Source organism: Adiantum capillus-veneris, chromosome 1, assembly GCF_014529385.1.
Source record: "Adiantum capillus-veneris isolate H3 chromosome 1, ASM1452938v2, whole genome shotgun sequence".
NCBI lineage: Eukaryota > Viridiplantae > Streptophyta > Polypodiopsida > Polypodiales > Pteridaceae > Adiantum > Adiantum capillus-veneris.
The window spans coordinates 69,019,319-69,040,882 of NC_140931.1; positions in this window are offsets into that span (position 1 = coordinate 69,019,319).

A 21,564-nucleotide genomic window follows, 5' to 3' on the forward strand; every position below is an offset into this window, starting at 1 on the left:
CATATGATTGATTTAGCCGTTATAAGCCGATTTTGATAACACATACTTGATTTTGTCTGGGCCATATGGCCACACTATGCCTAAGGATTGTTTGACACTTTTGTTATGATTGTGTGGAGGTCGGTATCTACTTCAATGGATCCCAACCATAAGTTGTCCCTATATGACTTCCCATATATAGCTGATGCTACAAAGTATAGAAAGCGAGTTGATTCTCTTGTTTGGTTGCTAAGAACTAGTCCTGACATCACTTTCCTAGTAAAAAATGTTATAGTCCAGGTTGCAAGAATGCACACACACAAAACTTCTTGGAGATGCAGAATAAACTCAAGGCACACACAAATTGCAGATGGAGAAGAAACTCAAGGCACATAAATAGGATATATTACTAAGCATGTGAATACAAGATGAGTTTTTCCTAGAGTGTTGGGTGTATATACAAAGCATGAGCGAGAAAAAACTTTTAGGGGGGGGGGGGGGATGCCCCAGTGGTCCTAAACTTATTCACACACATCACTACCATATACAACAATAAAAAAATCCAAGATGTATAGTGCCACTCAAGTAGAGAAAGATCCTCTTAGCTACTTGCCAATGTATAGAACCCGAACGATGCATAAATTTTACTCACTTGTGATTCTGCACTTGAATAGTTTGCCGTGTAATGCATACATAAATGAGGCAAGCAATAATTTTTTCGTAGATGGTAACATCTTTTGGATCTCCAGCATCATGTAGACTTAACTTTAAACATGTTCCATAGGAGTGGCTATTGGCTTGCAATCATCATGTCCAAATATGTTTAGCAAAGTTTGCGCATGCGTTGTTTGACACAATGCAATACCTTAATCACAATGCTTCAACTGAATGGTCAAATAATGATACAAAAGCCCCAAATTTGATGTTTCAAATTTGGCATTCAAATTAACCTAAAATTCAGCAATATGTGTCTCATTCCGACCAGTGAGTAGCAAATCATTCAAATACACAAAAACAATAAGGTATACATCATCCACACGTTTTACATAAAAAGTGCGACCATTTGGAGCATTTCAAAATACATATGTAGTCAAATGAGTATGTATCCTCTTATACCAAGCATGAGAAGATCACTTTAATTCATGCAATGCTTTCCTACTGAGTGGCATAAAATGTTAACCATCTTTTTGCAACATTTGTCAGCCTACTCAACGTCCTCTTCCTCATATGTGTATATATTTTTCTACGCTATTAATTTATCTAGAGTAAATTTCCCCTCTTCGTTTAACCTTTGTGGCGACACATACATTATACTCTTCCCAAAAATGTCACCTTGGTCATATATTTATATTACCACCCTTTTCGTTTTTTCTTTGTAAATAGAATAAGCATACAATAACCAACTATATACCCCCAAACTTTCTTACCTCTTGTGAATTAGTAGTAGAAAAATAATATACCCATCTTCCACCCCATATAGATTAATTCCCATGGAAATCAACTCTCCACTTGTCTTTACAAAAGATTATGGTCCCTCTCTACATGTCTTCTATGCCCCCTACATAGGTGGCCCAATATCTCTTAAGAATATACATATAGTTTCTCTCCTTTCAAAAATACTCCAATTGTATATTCTTTTCACAAGCAAATAATATTGGGCCCTCCTCTATTTTTTTAAGCATCATAGCCTTTTGAAAAAGCATGATTCCCCTTGGATGCATACAAGCAAAGGGCTCATACAAGAAGACTTGGAAGCAAAAGGTTCCCTAGCCTAGTGTGGACCTTCCAAACTGAATTCCTTGGTGCATGGGCGTGAAGAATAGTCCAAATTCATATCAAACATGTTGAGAAGGTCAATTTTGCCTTTTGAAGCATGTCATTCCAAGCTACAGGTAAAAAGTTATGGTCAAAATAGTGTAAATCTGTCAGATTCACAGCAAGAGGGAACTGTAAATCAAGTAAATCAAGAGGGTGAGATCTTATTTTTCCCCTACTCATCTTCTAGAAGAGAAATGAGTGTTCAAGTTCACTTGCATGTGATGGGACCAACCTAAAGATGCTTTCTAAATGCCAAGAAAGAGAAGTTGAGATACCCCGCAGGAGCCATCCGTAGGGGCTCATGGTGGGGCCCACTGACATTATGGACCCCTATGGAGCCTTCACCGTCTAAAATGATATTTTTGGTGAATAAATAGTCCCTTTTATGTCCAATATTCAATGAGTGGTCAAAGGACACTTAATTAGGTCTAATCACTTATTCTAATTAAGTGTAGCATAATCCCACTCCTACACAGCTATAAATAGCCCCCCTTGGAGAGACTCAAGGACACACACCTATATTTTCAACTTCATGTTGTTTCTTGATCAATAGTAGAGAAAACCCCAACTCTCCCTCTTTCATATCCTCCCTCCTAACCCTCCTCTTTGGAGGAAGTGCAACTCTATTCTCCACTCTTTTCATTCTACAATCTCTTACTCCATCAACCCAATAAATCATTTGTAGCACCTCAATAACTTGTAAATACATCATGATCTCTCTCATGGTTATGTTAATGATCATGAAATCATCTTCAAAACTTTCAAGTGTCGCAATTCGTGATGGTTAGCCAGCGTCTGTCCTCCCCTTAAAAGGTGTGCGAGAAATCAAGTAAGTGTTCTATTCTCAATTTACCATTGGTTTGTTTCTCCACACTTATTTAATTGGTCTAAAGAAATTTCTCACTCCAACTCTCTTTTGCTTCATTACATATGCATGTGGCTACCTCTCATGGTGATTTTATTTGTGTCACGGCATTGCATAGATGGAGATGAGCTCTCTATGCAAAGTGTGTTAGTTTGATGTAAGTGATTCTCTTGTGTGTTTGAGAGGCATGTCTTGTGCGCATGATTTTTTTGATGAGTGCTTGAGAGAGGAAGAGTTTGGATGTATTATGGATATTCTTATGGGGAGAAGGTGAATGCTATTCCACAAATTGCATATTTCATTTTGATGCACGGCATTGGGTTGCATAATCATTGATGGTGTTCAAGTGTCCAAAGTGTATATAGAGTAAGGGGGTTTTCAAAGTGTGTTGCTTGAGTGGGTGAGTGCAAGTGTTATTTTGATTGGTTTCCTTCTCCACTCCCAAAAGAAGGTGGTGCCCCAAGTAATGTGCGTACCTCTTTACGAACATTTTGTGAGGGTAGGCCCATTGGTTTGGGTTTAAAGGCCCCATTTCAAAAAGCTCGCCCTCATAAAGTGGTGCCCTCACTGAGGAACATATTTCCAAGTTACCTTCAAATTTTTTAGTGATGAACAATGGAGTTCCCATATATCCATTTCATTTTGCACAACACATTAGAGTAAATGTTCACATAGATAGAAAAGTCTTTTTCCAGCAACGCATTGTTTTTATGTTTGGTGCAGAAAGACTTAGAGAAATACTGGCATCACCCAATCCAATTATACTTCCAATCATCAATTATGAAACTTCTTTTGATGTTCATGTTTTCATTTTGTTTTAAAGGCAGGAACAAGGAGTGGTGAAGGGGTGCTCAAGGGCCATACGAAGGAATGAGGTCTTCAAACCAACAACGAGGAGTAGCACATGAATCACGATCAAAACAATGAACCTTTTAGGCCTATTCTTCGGCAATCCATTCATATAATCATTGCAACTAAGTTTAGGTTTCAATCTATCATAAGGAGGATATTTGGATCCACTCGCCTCAATGAAATCAATGCTTCAATTAATCCATTTATTCTACCTATGATAAAGTACGAATTAACAATGGATGTGTACATCTTCATTTTAATGTAATCAGATTTATAGTGTCAATAATCTTGTGCGGCCCGTAAGAGAAAAGTTTCTTTTAAAAAAAGAGATTTCAAAAAGTCTAAAAAAAATGTCAAGTTATTTTCCCACGTTCTATGCAAGAAGTGGGGAAGATGCGCAAGAGTTTCTTGACAACTTGGAGATGGCACATCTCATATCCGGGAGAGATGAAGAGGAAGTAAAGCTACGAGCCTTCCCGTTGGTTCTAAAAGCAGAAGCTAAAGCATGATATGAGACCTTTCAACCCCAAATCAAGTCCAATTGGGAGAGACTGCAAGCAAGCTTCCTCTCCAAGTTTGGGCAAGGTGATACTTCTGAAGGACTATGGAAATGTCTTATTGGACATAGGCAGGTATCACTTGAAGACTATCCCTCTTATGAAGCAACCTTTGTCAATCTATGGGGTAGGTGGGAGGCTACATTAGAAAATCATGGTGGTGCACCTAACTTTCTAAAAAAAGAGAGATTCATGGTTGGCTTGTATCCACTTTGAAAGGCTAAAGTAGAGCTAAAATTCCCATCCACCTTCGAAGAAGCACGTGAGGTAGCCATCATCATGTTTAGAAAACTACACTTCCAAGCACATAGAGCAAGGGGTTTGAATGAAGTGAGTGAGAGGGAGTCTTCACAAATCATGGAAGCACCAATTAGGGCCCCTCTTGCACAATCTTCACAAATAGGAGATAACTTTCAACAAGAGGTTTTACAAAGGCTAACTCAACAGCTTGAGAACCTCACTCTGAATCTAGTACAAGGCCTACCTCAACAACGGCAACCAAGAGAAGGGAATCACAATCAACGAAGACAAGCTCAAGAGTTGCGATGTTGGAATTGCAATGAAATGGGCCATGGCATGTACAATTGTCCACATCCAAGGCGACTTCCGGGAGACATATATCCCCCCAGACCGCCTCCTCTCACTGTGCAGCAAGAACTAGCTCAAGGCCCACAAATCCTTCATCGACCACCACCACCAGCAAATATACCTCCCGTCCCACATGAGGAGGAAGAAAGAGGAGTCAACATCATCAAGCTAGGAGAGGTAATAGATGACCATACTCTAAACTTTGATGTTATGCCGGCAGAAAAACGCACAAGAGCACATGATACGGATGAAGACATGAGAAGTGAAGGAACAAATTCAGCCAGAAGGGACAAGAAGAAGAAGTCAAAGATGGAAGAAGCTAAAAGTAGCAAGAAGAAAAGATCAAGGCGAAGGGAAATTGGTATCAACGACTTCCCATTGGGAAAGGAGCTAGAGCCCTACAACATCCTGGAGGATTTACAAACCCAAAAGCCAAACATTTCATGGCCTCAACTTCTACACCTATCAGCCAAAGTAAGAAGGCAATGGCCAAAGTTGGTAAGTACAAGAATTCCAAAAAAAAAAGAAAATCTTTCCATTAAGGTTGTGGCCTCAAAGATACAAAAAGATGTGGAACCCATTTTGGATGCTTACTTAAGGGGTAAAAAGGTGTCTAATGTGTATGTTGATGGTGGAGCTCAAATGTGTGTGATCACGGAAAAATCAATGAACAAGTTAGGGCTTGAAATTACAAAGTCCTCTAATTGTCAAGCTAGGCTAGCCAACAACTCAAGTGTGAAGTGTTTGGGGATCATTGAAAATGTAAAAGTCTCTGTATGTAACATAGATGCATGAGTGGATATGTATGTCATGCCAGCTAAGGGGGAGGGATATCCCATCATCCTAGGGAGGCCTTGGCTCATTGCTGTCAATGCAGATCAAAAATGGGGAAGTGGTTGTTTGATTCTTAAGAAGGGTCAACTAGTGGTGTATGATTGGCGAGAAGAAAAGCAACTAGATATCAACTATGAAACCACGGCAGATGAAGAGAGCGAGGAGGAGAGTCCTTACTCAAGTGATGAGGAAGAATCAGCCAGTGCATCAACCAGTGAAGAGGAGTCTTCTTTGGATGTAATGGGAATTGTATTCAACGCCAACACTCAAGATGTTCCTGTAGAATAAAATCCAGCAGACAATCACACATGAGGGGATGAAAGATGCCACCACCTTGAAGAAGGATTTGAGTTGCAAAAGATCTTACTTGTGAGGAGAAGAGGTCCTACATCAATATGTTAAGGAGGTATCCCAATTTGTTTATCACTGACTACTCACAAATAAGAGGTGTAGATGTAATAGAGCATCGAATTGAATTGAAACCAGGGACCAAACCCGTGGCTCAAAAGTTAAGGCAACTAGGATCTGTGCAACAAAAGGCTCTCCTACAAGAAGTGAATCGACTCTTGAAGGCTGGCTTCATCTATCCAGTATCCAACTCCGAATGGGTATCACCTATTGTAGTCACTCCCAAGAAGAATGGTAAGTGGAGGGTCTGCGTGGATTAAAAACCCCTCAACGCTGCGACAAAGAGGGACCACTTCCCTCTCCCTTTCCAAGATGAAATTTTGAATGAAGTAGCAGGTCACGAATGCTACACTGTGTCTGATGGGTATTCAGGATATTTTCAAATTAGAATAGCAGAAGAGGACCAACCAAAAACGGCCTTCATCACACCTTGGGGATGTTTTGCATTTAGAGTAATGCCTTTTGGGCTCACCAATGCTCCTAGCACCTTCATGAGATTCACAATATTTGTATTTCAACCATTCCTTGGAAAATCTATAAGAGTCTTTATGGATGATTTCTGTATTTATAGTTGTAGATCACTTCACTACCAAAAGGTTGAAGAGGGGCTTAAGAGGCTCCATCAATTTGGGGGACAACTCAACCCAGAGAAGTGTCATATCGGTGAATCTCAGGTGGTTTTGCTAGGCCATGTGGTTTCTTCACAAGGAATTCAAGTGGATCCCTCTAAAGTAGAGGCCCTTTTGTCATTATCTCCACCAACAACAACTAAGGAGCTAATGACCTTCAACCACAAAGTGAGGTACATGTCTCGCTTCATCCATCTCCTAGCAGAAGCCATCGCCCCTTTGCATAGGTTGGCAAGCCAATCTACATTTGAATGGGGCAGGGAACATGCAAAATGTTTTGAGGAAGTGAAGGGCATTCTTAGCTCTCTCCCAATCCTAATGCCACCAGATCCAAAGGAGACCTACTATGTCACTACAAGTGTAGGTTTCGAAGCAATTGGTGTTGTTTTGATGCAAAAAGATCCTAAAACATCATACATGAGGCCGATCTATTTTGCAAGCAAGGTGATGACTCCGGCCGAGAAGGGATACACTGAAATGGAGAAAGCGGTCTTTGCAATCTTGTTTGCGGTAAGGAAGTTTCGATCATATCTTCTCCCTGTGCCATTTTTTTTTCTCACCTTAGAGCACAATCTACCATATGTAGTACAACACATGAGCCTCTCATCTAGAATAGCAAAGTGGGTGCTTGAACTCCAAGAATTTGAATACACTTTCCTTGTAGAAGATAGCACAAGAGCAGGACTTGCAGACATTCTCACCTACAAAGTGAGAGAAAGGGAAGGATCATGACTACAAAGAGAGGAAGGCTCAAAATAGTTCAAAGTAAAGGAGATTGATAATGCCCATACTTGATGCTTTGACGGATCTTATCAACGCCAACAAGACAAAGCAGCAGGGGGAATCATCATTTTGAACCCACAAAAGGAGGTAATGGTTAGAAAAGGTATCACTCTACCCAGTGTTCACTCTAACAATGAGGCTGAGTATGCTGCTCTAACCCTTGGGTTAGAAGAATGCAAAGAATTAGGCATACAAAGACTTATTATAAAAGGTGATTCTTTGCTAGTGGTTAGGCAAATCCAAGGGACTTGGAGGTGCAAGAATCGTACATTGTTTGAGTGGCTTAGTATTGTAAGAGCTTTGATGAAGGGTTTTAAAGAAACACAGGTACAACACATTGTGAGAACTCATAACAAGGAAGTAGACTTACTCGCAAATGAAAAGCTTCAAATGGCGGTAGGAGGTGTGAAACTATATGAACCCAAATATCAAGGTCAAGAGGAGCTAAAAGACATTATCTTCTTTCTACAAGCAGGTGAGTGTCCCAAACACTTAGACAAGGTGCAAAGACATAGACTAGTTAAGAAGGCCACACCTTACCAGTTGATCGGGAATGATTTATATCACAGAGGGAAAGATTTGGTCTTGAGGAGAGTACCAGATGTGCAAGAGATAGAGAAAATTCTTCTTTCATGTCATGATGATGTCTGTGGTGGTCACTTTTCTCAAGATATTACAAGTAGGAAGATTTTACAAGCAGGGTTTATTTGGCCGAGCTTACATCGTGATGTCCAATATTGGTGTAAGGCATGTAAGCCATGCCAAATTGCTGGGGATAGACGACTAACATATGAGCCTCGAGTCCCAATAATATCTTATGGCCCTTTTGAAAAGTGGGGTGTGGATGCAACAGGTCCCCTACCTCGTACTTCTACAGGGAAGGTTTTCATCATCATGGGTGTTGACTGCATGACACGATGGGCGGAAGCAACAAGCACAACCCAAATCACAGTTGAAGAGGTATCAAAGTTTATTTTTGATCATACTTGTAGTAGGTTTGGAACACCCCTAGAAATCTTATCAGATCGAGGCCCAGATTTTAGGGCTGACCTTCTGAATGATGTCTTGAGGAGGTTAAAAGTGAAACACCTGCATTCCACACCCTACTATCCTCAATGCAATGGATTGGTGGAAAAAGTGAATGGAATGATATGTAAGATCATTTCTAAGCAGGTTGTGGACCGGCCTAATGATTGAGATCGCCATTTGATGACTGCTCTTAGGGCGTATAGGACATCTTTCAAGGTATCTACCCAATTCACCCCTTTTCATCTAGTTTATGGACAGGAAGCACTTCTCCCCATTGAGGTAGAGCTCTCAAGCTTGCGCGTTCTTGCAAGAGTGGCAAAAAAACCAAAAGAGATTCTACATGAAAGGATCTTAGATCTCCAACGACTTGAGCTAGATAGAGAAGAGTCCATTGATCACTACATCACCAAAGCGACAAGCCAAAGGGAAAAAATCAACAAGAAGCTCAAGGGGAAAGGATTGAAGGAAGGTATGTTGGTTCTTTGCTATGATACTCGACTTGACAAAAAGTTTTTGCAAAGATGGGAGGGACCTTTCATGATAAAAACAAAGTTTGGGAATGGTAGTTACAGATTAGCAGATTTATCAGGAAAACTCCATAAGACCAGAGTCAATGGAGGGAGATTAAAGCCCTACTTTGAACGTATCAATCCGTTGATAGGCAGTCATCTGCCTACATCGTCTAAGCTCCAAATTGACATGGCTCCCTTCCGCTTGGCAAATGCTCCACCTATTTTTAAAGCTTTGATGTGCAAAGAAGAACCAGCCTTGGAATCTGAACATACCCAAGGCAACCCTTCCATCTCCGATTTATGGGATTGAGGTAATGAAAAGCAGGTCTAATGGAGTAAAAGAGTGCATGACACTCCTCCTATTGAAAAAAAAAATGGAAAAGAAAAAATGAAAAAAAAAGAGAAAAAAATAAAGAAAAAGAAGCAACACCATCCTCCTAAAGATATGAATATCTCTAGGCTTGGGGGAGGGCTAATATGAGTGGCATAAAATGGTAACCATCTTTTTGCAACATTTGTCAGCCTACTCAACGTCCTCTTCCTCATATGTGTATATATTTTTCTACGCTATTAAGTTATCTAGAGTAAATTCCCCCTCTTCGTTTAACCTTTGTGGCGACACATACATTATACTCTTCCCAAAAATGTCACCTTAGTCATATATTTATATTAACACCCTTTTCTTTTTTCCTTTGTAAATAGAATAAGCATACAATAACCAACTATATACCCCCAAACTTTCTTACCTCTTGTGAATTAGTAGTAGAAAAATAATATACCCATCTTCCACCCCATATAGATTAATTCCCATGGAAATCAACTCTCCACTTGTCTTTACCATGGTCCCTCTCTACAAGTCTTCTATGCCCCCTACATAGGTGGCCCAATATCTCTTAAGAATATACATATAGTTTCTCTCCTTTCAAAAAGACTCCAATTGTATATTCTTTTCACAAGCAAATAATATTGGGCCCTCCTCTATTTGTTTAAGCACCATAGCCTTTTGCAAAAGCATGATTCCCCTTGGATGCATACAAGCAAAGGACCCATACAAGAAGACTTGGAAGCAAAAGGTTCCCTAGCATAGTGTGGACCTTCCAAACCAAATTCCTTGGTGCATGGGCGTGAAGAATAGTCCAAATTCATATCAAACATGTTGAGAAGGTCAATTTTGCCTTTTGAAGCATGTCATTCCGAGCTACAGGTAAAAAGTTATGGTCAAAATAGTGTAAATCTGTCAGATTCGCAGCAAAAGGGAACTGTAAATCAAGTAAATCAAGAGGATGAGATCTTATTTTTCCCCTTCTCATCTTCTAGAAGAGAAATGAGTGTTCAAGGTCACTTGCATGTGATGGGACCAACCTGAAGATGGTTTCTAAATGCCAAGACAGACAAGTTGACATACCCCACAAGAGCCACCCGTAGGGCCTCATGGTGGGGCCCACCTACATTATGCACCCCTATGGAGCCTTCACGGTCTAAAATGATATGTTTGGTGAGTAAATAGTCCCTTTTATGTCCAATATTCGATGAGTGGTCAAAGGACACTTAATTAGGTCTAATCACTTACTCTAATTAAGTGTAGCATAATCCCACTCCTACACAACTATAAATAGCCCCCCTTGGAGAGACTCAAGGACACACCTATATTTTCAACTTCATGTTGTTTCTTGATCAATAGTAGAGAAAACCCCAACTCTCCCTCTTTCACATCCTCCCTCCTAACCCTCCTCTTTGGAGGAAGTGCAACTCTATTCTCCACTCTTTCCATTCTACAATCTCTTACTCCATCAAGCCAATAAATCATTTGTAGCACCTCAATAACTTGTAAATACATCATGATCTCTCTCATGGTTATGTTAATGATCATGAAATCATCTTCAAAACTTTCAAGTGTCGCAATTCGTGATGGTTAGCCAGCGTCTGTCCTCCCCTTAAAAGGTGTGCGAGAAATTAAGTAAGTGTTCTATTCTCAAGTTACCATTGGTTTGTTTCTCCACACTTATTTAATTGGTCTAAAGAAATTTCTCACTCCAAATCTCTTTTGCTTCATTACATATGCATGTGGCTACCTCTCATGGTGATTTTATTTGTGTCACGGCATTGCATAGATGGAGATGAGCTCTCTATGCAAAGTGTGTTAGTTTGATGTAAGTGATTCTCTTGTGTGTTTGAGACGCAAGTCTTGTGCGCATGATTTTTTTTGATGAATGCTTGAGAGAGGAAGAGTTTGGATGTATTATGGGTATTCTTATGGGGAGAAGGTGAATGCTATTCCACAAATTGCATATTTCATTTTGATGCACGGCATTGGGTTGCATAATCGTTGATGGTGTTCAAGTGTCCAAAGTGTATTTAGAGTAAGGGGGTTTTCAAAGTGTGTTGCTTGAGTGGGTGAGTGCAAGTGTTATTTTGATTGGTTTCCTTCTCCACTCCCAAAAGAAGGTGGTGCCCCAAGTAATGTGCGTACCTCTTTACGAACATTTTGTCAGGGTAGGCCCATTGGTTTGGGTTTAGAGGCCCCATTTCAAAAAGCTCGCCCTCACTACATCTTGTGCAACAACCAGAATGTAACGATATTATTCTTATATTTGTAACAACCAGAATGTAACGATATTATTCTTATAGAGCCTCCTATCTCTATATAATTGTACTTCTCTCTTATTTTGTAAGGTGCTATCGATGGGAATTGGGCTTAAAGACATTTTTTAGAAGCCCTAGGCATAAAGGTTAAAAGTAAATGAGAAACACAGTCACTACAAGAGGTTATGTGGACTTTGTCAGGACAAGGGAAGGCCACGGAGTCACAGACTATGGCCAGGGGCCAGGCTAGACAATGTGGACAAGGGATCCGTCCAGGGAAAGAGGCTAGGAGCTTGCCTTTATAATGGGAGGCTGGGAGGAGGATCTCAAGGTCTAGCTACACTAGGTCTTACACTGGTATCAAGAGCAAATCACTTCCTTGGGGAAAAACGGTGTGGTTTTTCTTTACTAAGCCTCTTGCATGCTGCATGCCGTGAAGCTTCTCTCTTGCCAAGCGAGGAAGGACACCGAAGTTCTAGAGCCTGTTCAAAGCCTCTTGAGGCAGGGAGTAATGTTGAGTCCACCTCACACAAAGAACATGCAGCCGGGCTTGGATTGTGCGCGTAGGACGGGCCAGAAAAACCCTCATAAGCACCAACTTTGTCGAGCCACAGAGCTCTCTCTCTCTCTCTCTCTCTCTCTCTCTCTCTCTCTCTCTCTCTCTCTCTCTCTCTCTCTCTCTCTCTCTCTCTCTCTCTCTCTCTCTCTCTCTCTCTTTTTCTCTCTCTCTCTCCCACTCGCTCGTAGTCGGGGTCGTGGTTGCCATCGCCACTGCTTGGAAAAATTGGGACTCACCATATTAGGCCGCCCAAAAACACTAGGGAAAACCTAAAATAACTCTTGGTGCAAGTGCCCATGGTGGTCGCAGCCTTTGACGGTTACCATCGGCTACCATCGGCAAAGGGCCGGGCCATTAGCAGTCGAAAATTCCATACGTATAGCAATCAACAGTCAACAATTCCCTGTGTAGTTTGACAATTTTGAATTTGATCTATTGGTGACAGTGTCCATAGAGCCGATTGCAGTAAGGAAATCACCATTTGCAATTGAATCAACTACGACGTGTCCCAATAGGGTACGTGTACAGGTGGATTTACGAGGTAATTAAATCTTTTGATGACCAACATAATTAGCACTGCTAATTACCGTTTGTGGTGCATACTACGGCTACGGGATTGTTTTTTGAATCAAGGTATTCTTCTTTCTCTTTCATACACTGCACGATGTTGCCATGGATTCAGATATCAATATGACCTGTGATTTCGAGCATCATACACCTCAGTTTTGGGATGAAATTCTTCGTGGCATCCCAAGAATCAGTATTTAGTTTTTTGAAGTTTTCGAAATGTGCTGAGCCGGTCCCTAGAAACTTTTGTAGCAGGACATTACTTTGTTGGCTGCAAGCTTGGGTTTCATCTTTATGTTGAGGATCCACTTATCCAAAATTCCCTTTTTGATTTGACTGATTTTGGATAGAATTACGGTTATTCCCCTCCAATTTTCTGAAGATACTAGATGAAGGAGTACGAGCAGAAGTGCGACGCGAGAGAGAGTGCGAGAAGAAGAGCACGACGATATGGTGAACTCGCTCTATTGTAATGTACAAAGCATAGTGAGTTCTTATTAGGTTTTTACAAAAGAATATGTGTACATACCTGGTGGCCCGCCCACTTACCTGGGCGACCACATTGGGATTTATACCCCAACAACCTCCCACTTAAAGTCCAATGTGGTACTTTAAGTGTGAGAGAAGCTACTATACAAGCTAATATACAAGAGATGTAGAGAAGTGATGTACTACCCTACACCTAACTGCTTGCGAAAATGCGCAAAGCGTTCTGAGGGAGGTCCTTTTGTAAGTAGATCAACATGATTTTTTGTGGTGTGAACTTTGACAAGCTGAATTTGCTTATCCTCGAGCATTTCCCTGATGAAATGATACTTCACATCCACATGCTTTGTCTTTGAGTGATAAACTGGATTGCGAGCCAATTGTATAGCACTTTGACTATCACAATATAACACAGGCATCTCTTCTTTGATTCCCAAATCTCTTACTAGTCGATTAAGCCAAATTGATTCTTTGCATGCCTCTGATGTTGCAACATATTCAGCCTCTGTAGTAGACTGAGTAACACAATCTTGTAATCTAGAACGCCATGATACTGCTCCACCAGCCAATGTAAAGACATACCCTGACGTAGACCTTCGGTTGTCTAAGTCACCTGCATAATCTGAGTCTGTAAAACCCTTTACACTTAGCTCCTGAATCCCATAGCATATACGCATACTCTTTGTAGCTTTCAGTATCTCAATATTCCTTTCATTGCCTCCCAATGTTTCTTGCCTGGGTTTGACATGTATGGACTTACTACTCCCACTGCAAATGCAATGTCTGGGCGAGTAGCAATCATTGCATACATTAAACTACCCACTGCAAACGCATATGGAATCTTATCCATTTCAGCCTGTTCTTCCTCAGACACGGGACAATCTTGTTTGCTAAGTTTCACATATGGTGGCAATGGAACAGTCAATGCCTTTCCCTTCTCCATATTGAAACGTTGCAAAACCTTGTCAATATACTCTATTTGAGATAACCAAATCAACTTCTTTGATCTGTCTCTCTCAATGCACATACCAAGTATATGACTTGCCTCACCCATGTCTTTCATGTCAAACGATTTTGCCATCTTTGACTTCAAAGCTGAAATTTCTTCCAAGTGCTTGCGAGCAATCAACATGTCATCCACATACAAAATAAGGATCAGCCAACTGCTATCCTTAGCCTTCTTTGTATATAGACAGTGATCGAACTCACTACGTTTGTAGCCTTGAGAAAGCATAAACATATGGACCTTATGGTACCATGCACTCGGTGATTGTTTTAAGCCATAAAGAATCTTTAACAGCTGGCATACCAAATCTTCCTTGCCTTTCTCAACAAACCTTTCTGGCTGCTGCATGTAAATTTCCACATCTAAATCACCATGCAAGAACGCTGTCTTGACATCCATTTTGTGCAACACCAAATCTAATATGGCAACCAATGCAAGAAAGCATCTCAATGTAGTCATCTTGACCACCGAAGAGAACACTTCATCAAAGTCAATGCCTTGTTCTTGCTTAAAGCCCTTGGCCACAAGCCTTGCTTTGTACTTTGGCTGACTATCATGAGCGGTGATCTTATACCTGTTGATAGCCGTTTTTCGGCTCTCTGTAATTGCCATAGTGAGTTATCTCACCCTATCAAATCACTCAAACACTGTGGTTACCCTCACCCTTTCACTATATATAGGTGCGTGTGAGTTAGGGGACTTTTCCCATATCTCCTTACTCAAATAAAAAACCCTCAATTAGCTAGTCATTGGGCTAGTTGAGCCAAAATATATATATATATAAAAAATATAAGTATATTATGACCCATGCGTATGTAAATATTTCTTTGTATATAGGGCCTAAATAAAAGATTTTTTCATAATTGTTTTGGTATTTATTTAAATATTTCTACCTAGGTGTGTGTTATTTATGCTCTGTACATTGCCTCATCATTACCACAATTTTTCTTACCATTTTTCATACTCTTTATTCCATATAGAAATATTTTCATGTAAGCTTCTCTTATATTTGGTGTAACTCCACCCCAACAAAAATCCAAAAAAACTAGTTTTATTTATGTGTATATTTTTTCACTATTGTGATTTTTCCCTTCCTACATCTATTTTGTTTTTTTTCTAAAAAATTAGAACACCAAAAATATTTATCTTTTTATGGTAGCCTCATAATGAGAGAGATTTATTTTGACCCCTTTATATTTTTTTCACTTATATTATTTATATTTGACATGTACATATTTTTTAGACCCCTCAATATTTGATTTTCTTAGTTGTACTATTCACTTATATCATGATCTCAACAATATCTTCAATTATAGACCTACCAAATAAGGTCAAGGGTAGGTGGCATGCATACATGCACTATGGAGGGCTCACTCTTGGAGGTATTCAAAAGAATCATCCAAAGAAGGACCCCACAAGGACTTTGTGCAGTGGAAAAAAACAGTCGGTTTTGCTGAATTTTTAAAGTTCACTTGCTCTTCAAATTTGAAAAGGTAGTACAAACAAAAGTTGTAGCTCGTGGGCTGACCTTTTGCCTCAAATTTTTTCATATTTTTTTGAGCTACGAGCTGTGAGCTATGATTTTATTAGTGGACCCCAGTTTTCCCATGCTATGCAGCCACACTCTCTCTTCCACTTTATCATTTTCCTTTTTCACACACACTTCTCCACTCATCATCCCCACCTCTCTCACCACTCCTCTTTGTACCCTACTCACCTTCTCCTCAACCTTGAAGAATAAGAGAAACCATGGTGAACTCATACCTCCCACACACAATTCCATTCGAAAATTGACTACCTAGTCTCATTTTTCCTCCTCCAAATTACCCATATCTATAAAAAAAACCACAAAATTCAGCCTCTTCTCTTAAAATACAGCATCATGGTGGTTGATTAATCAGCTTCAATTACCTTGTCTCTCAAGGAAGGTCAAGAGTGGAGAAAAAATGTACCGTCAAAGCCAGTGGACCGTCAACAAGCGTCAAAATTGTCCCTAATGAAGACACTTGGAGCATCAACCTTGTAAGAAATCCACCTTTTCTTACCTCTGAAGAGTTTTTCTTCCTTATTTGTATCCTACATGGATACTCCCATTGTAAATATCCAATTCCTTTTGTAAATTAATAAAAATACTAACTCTACTAACACTAACCCACTATGGAATGTCCTATCACCTCCATTTCTCTCCTCTCTCTTTCCCCACCAACTTCTTGATAATTCCAAGCAAAAGAAATTAGGTAAATTGCTGAAAATCTAACCCAACCATGGTTAGAGGAGTAACCCTAGCCTTCAAAATTGCTATAAAAGGAGGGTGTAGCTAGCACAAAAAAGGGAAGAAAGAGCACTATGCTATAGCTTGAGAAGCCAAGCTCAACCTCTTGAGAAGGAGCTCTTGAGTGGAATCTCATTGGCATTAGGCATATGTATGTGTTGTATTAGGGGTGATTAGCAAGGGAACTCTATGCCATTCTAAGAGAGAGTGATCATTCAATTGAGAGTAGGAAATCTATCATTTCTCCTACTAGTGTAAGCCCAACATTTGCTGAATCAAAGAGGGAGAATTTGGACTAAGCATGGATACCTTGTCTCCCTTCCAACGTGAAGTCATGGACAATAATGATGTGTAAGTGTCTTGGTGTTTTATTTAAGTTCTTGATAACTTGTCTCCGGGTATTGTTATCAATTTAGCCATAAATCCCACATGCTGTAAGAGGGCGACAGGGTGGAGAGGACTCCCCTGGCCTTAAGACAGTGATTGGGGTGGCTTTTTTCTTGTGATGTGTTGTGGTGTAATTTACTCAGGCTATGTTGAACAAATACTAATCTCACTGTGATTGGTCATGACAGATTTGTAAGACGGCATTAGTGCAACAAGCACCCCCTTCCCCCTTCTCTCTCTTTCTTACATATATATATTTATGTTTGCTTGATCACTAACGATACACTTCAAAGTAGCCCGAGCACCATCTCTCTCTCTCTCTCTCTCTCTCTCTCTCTCTCTCTCTCTCATGTTTTAGTGTGTGAGAGTGTTCCATTGGTGTTAGGCTTAGTGTAAATTCCTTGCTTGTTTGTTGGTTGCTTTAACGATTCTCCTCTTTTGCATCCTAGTTTGCTCTTAAACTAGGTGGTGCCCCTTGTGTAGTTGGGATTTGGCTGTGGGCTTGTTGTTTTGGTTTGTGTTGTGTTGTGCCCCAGCCCCATTGAGCAGCACGCGAGCCTTGAAGGGTGTCTAGAGGTTGCTCTTCTTGTTGACCGCCCCGGACCGATTCAAATTGGTGCCCCCACTGAGGAAAACAACTCGTGTATGTTTTTGTGTAGGATCAACTTTTAGCATAGTCAAGTAGTTTGCATGAATCACGAGAGTTTGTATGATCCTTTCATTCCCATTGCAAGGCAAAAGATACACATAATTGTTAGTACTAAGTTGCAATTTCAACGGGTAATTCGTAGGATTTTAGGTCCTCTTAGGTTAGCCGAGATAAACACTTCGGTAAATCATTTTATTTTGCCTCTCATTAGGTACGATATTAGCTTGGACGTCTATATTTTTGTGTTATTTTAAGCATTAGGACATGCATAGGCCATGGATAATGGCCCGGGAATAGAGTTTTTTCCCTTTCATTTTACTCCACACATTAGAATAAACGTTGCAATTAGTAGAAAGATCCATTTTCAACAACGAATGGTGTTCATGTTTGGTGCCCAAAGAGTAGGAGAAATTCTCGCGTCACCAAACCCTGTCATTCTACCTCTTATTGATTATCATAGGTCATTTGATGTGAATATTTTTATTTTGTTGTAGAATAGATTGCAATTTAGAAAATATTATTGTGTAAATCTTTTAAAGAAAGAAAAAACAAAAACGCGTCACTTTGAAATCAATCCAATGGAGAGCCAACGCCAAATGTCTGGATATCCTCTTTTCTTTGGAGAGCCTGGAGAGGATGCAGAATTATTTCTAGCGAATTTCAAGATGTCTTGCCGTATCAAGAGGATAGTAACTGATCAAGAACGTGTAGAAATGTTTGAGGTGGTCCTTAGGAAAGATGCTAGCACTTAGTTTGACTCTTTGCCTGAGGAAGTTAAAGGGAATTACACGGAAGTTTTGAATCGTTTCAAGAAATACTTCTTTGATCCCCAAAACACTCAGAAATTATGGCAAGACATTGTTTCTCATAAGCAAAAAGACTTAGATGACTACTACTTGTACAAGCAAGAGTTCCTACGTCTTTGGGCTCTATGGATACGAAATGTTGTTAACCCTGGTGATGGTGCAGAATTTCTAAAGAAGGAGAGGTTCATAGCCGGACTCTTTCCCGACCTTAAGGTAAAAGTTGAGGCGGGTGCAACTGCTACCTTTGATGCAGCTGAAACTAGGGCTGCTGAGAAATATAGGAAACTCAAGTGCTTAAGGGGGGAGGTTCCAATAGAAGGTCTTAGACCCAAAGGTAAGTCACAAGCATCAACATGTAAGGAGCTTCCTGAGGTAACGGCAGAAGTGATTGAGAAGTTAAATCTTTAAGCAGCTTGTCAATTCACCTTGCACAAGTTGTAGGTCCAAAGGGACAAGCAAAGAAGTCTGAAGAGCGAGATCCACGACCTAGGAGAGTCTTGCAATGTTGTAATTGCTGTGAGTCTGAACATGGGATGTATAATTGTCCTTGGCCCTGTGGGGAGCCAGGGAGACCTAACTTGAATTACCCAGTGATGAATGCAGGTGAAGGAACTAGTCAGCAACCACGGCTTATACAAAGGCCAAATGGAGCAAGACCACCTACACAAGGAGTGGAAGGACTTCCACCTTTGCCGGACCCAAACGTGCATGTGGTAGAGGTGACAAATTCAAGAGAGGTTGACATGGAAGCAAATGGCATTAAGCGTGGCCGAGGGAAAGGTAAGGAGAAAGAAGGAGTTACATCACAAAGTGACCATGGACGAGAAAAGAAGGCAAAGGAGACCAAGGAAGCTAAGAGGACTCGACGTCGTATCAACCTCCAAGACTTTCCTCTTGGACATGGAATGACTGCATACAACCTGTTGAAAGACATGAGAGGTAAGGGTCCTAATATCTCATGGCCTCAATTTCTTGCATTATGTCCACAAGTTAGGAGGGATTTAACAAGGGAAATTAGCACTAGGAGAAAGGTGAAAGAGAGTGTGCCTGTTGTAAAAATTGCACAAGCTGAAATGAATGAGGACATTACACCTGTGCTAGATTGTTACATAAAAGGGAGATTGGTTAGGAAAGGTCTAGTGGATGGGGGTGCACAAATTTGCATCATGACAAAGGGACTCATGCAAAAACTAGGCATGAACATCCATGAGACACCTGAAATTAAGGTCAAGATGGAAAACAATAGCAAGGCTAGGTGCGTAGGTATTTGTAAAAATGTTTTTGTGGAGGCCTTTGGCATTAAGAAGGCAGTGGATTTCTATGTCATGTCTACCAAAGGAAATGGTTACCCATTTATCCTAGGGAGACCATGGCTAATAAAAATGCGAGCTTTGCACGATTGGGAGAGTGGAAAGCTAATTTGCAGGAACGACAATCATAAGAAGGTTTTCTTTGACATGAAGGAGCAACGCCAAGAGGAGCTCCATGAAGAATCATCTCAAAGTGAGACGGAAGAAGGTTGGACCGATAGCACTTCAGAAGAAGAAAGTAGCGCAGCATTACTGAAGAGGAGTCTTCCATCGAAGTCATGGGGGTAAGGTTTAAGCCAAGCAACCAAGAGACCTCTTGTCAAGGCTTGGAGGAGGTAGGTCCTCAAGAGAACGAAGGTGTTCAAGATGAAGGGATGCTGGAAGGTATGCTATCAACAACACTTACAAAGGATGAAAGAGAGGAGTTCAAATGTGTGCTAAGGAAGTTTCCTAGGCTTTTTGCTAAAGACTACACCGACGTGCATGGGGTAGATGTTTTTCAACGCAAGATTGAGTTAAAACCTAAGGCCACACCTAAAGCTCAGAAGCTAGGAAGGCTAGGAGTGATAAAGGAGCAGGCTCTACTCAAGGAGGTAAGAAAGCTTCTAGCAGCAGGTTTCATTTATCCAGTGGAGAATTCAGAGTGGGTCTCTCCTGTTGTTGTCACTCCTAAGAAAAATGGCAAGTGGAGGGTGTGTGTGGATTACCGTCCCCTCAATGAGGCAACAAAAAGAGATCACTTTCCCCTCCCATTCCAGGATGAGATACTAAATGAGGTAGCTGGTCATGAGAAGTACACTATGTGCAATGGTTACTCAGGTTACTTTCAAATAGGGATTGCATTGGAGGATCAATTGCAAACAACCTTTATCACTTCTTGGGGTTGTTATGCTTTTAGAGTCATGCCATTTGGTCTGACAAATGCTCCTGCAACATTCCAACGTTTCATGAATATGGTGTTTCAAGCATTCTTTGGAAAGTCAATTAGGGTGTTCATTGATGATTTCTGTATTTATAGCTCAAAATCATTGCATCTACAAAGGGTAGAAGAAGGTTTAAAGAAGCTCTACGACATGGGAGGTCAACTCAACCCCGACAAGTGCCAGATAGGTGAGGATGAAGTAATCTTGCTTGGTCATAAAGTTTCTTACAAAGGCATTGAAGTGGATCCTTCAAAGGCAAAGGCTCTTATTGAGCTACCATCACCCAAGAGTCTTAAGGAGGTCATCTCATTCATTCAAAAGGTGAATTATATGTCACGCTTCATTCACTTAGCCTCGGAGTTACTTCACCCTTTGCAAAAGTTGACACAACAAGTAGAATTTGCATGGTCTGATGAGCTTGAAGAGTACTTTTGTAACATTAAATCCATTTTGTCAGAGCTACCAACACTCATGCCTCCTTGTTGGGAGTAAAGGTTCTTTGTTAGCTCTAGTGCTGGGAAAAAAACAATTGGTGCAGTTTTGTTACAACAAGATCCCTATGCTACCAGGATGCGGCCCATCTACTTTGCTAGTAGGGTCATGAATGCTTTAGAGAGAGGCTACACGGAGGCAGAACTCATGATGCTTTCTCTCATGTTTGTGATAAGGAAGTTTAGATCCTACTTGCTCCCAAAACCTTTTGTAATCCTCACCGCAGAGAATTTTTTCCCTTGGGTGTCATCTCAAATGAATCTTAGTACTAGGATCTCAAAGTGGATTATGGAGTTGCAAGAGTTTCAATACTCTTTCAAGGTAGAAGATAGTGTGCGTGCACAATTGGCAGGGATTCTCACTTATAAAGTGCATGAAATGGAGATTAAGGTGCCTGAAGTAAAGACCCTACCATTGCCACCACCAAAAAGTATTCCTAATGATTTTACCTTGTTCTTTGATGGAGCTTTTCGTCGAGCCACAGGAAAAGCAGGGGGAGGGCTAGTGTTGCTCAACCCAAGTGGAGAGGTGGTCATGAAAGAGAAGTTCAATCTACCAAGTTCAGCTAGCAACAATGAAGCAAAATATGACACACTACTTCATGGTTTAAAAATATGCATTGTCCATGGTATACAACGTCTCATGGTAAAAGAGGATGCACTTCTCATTG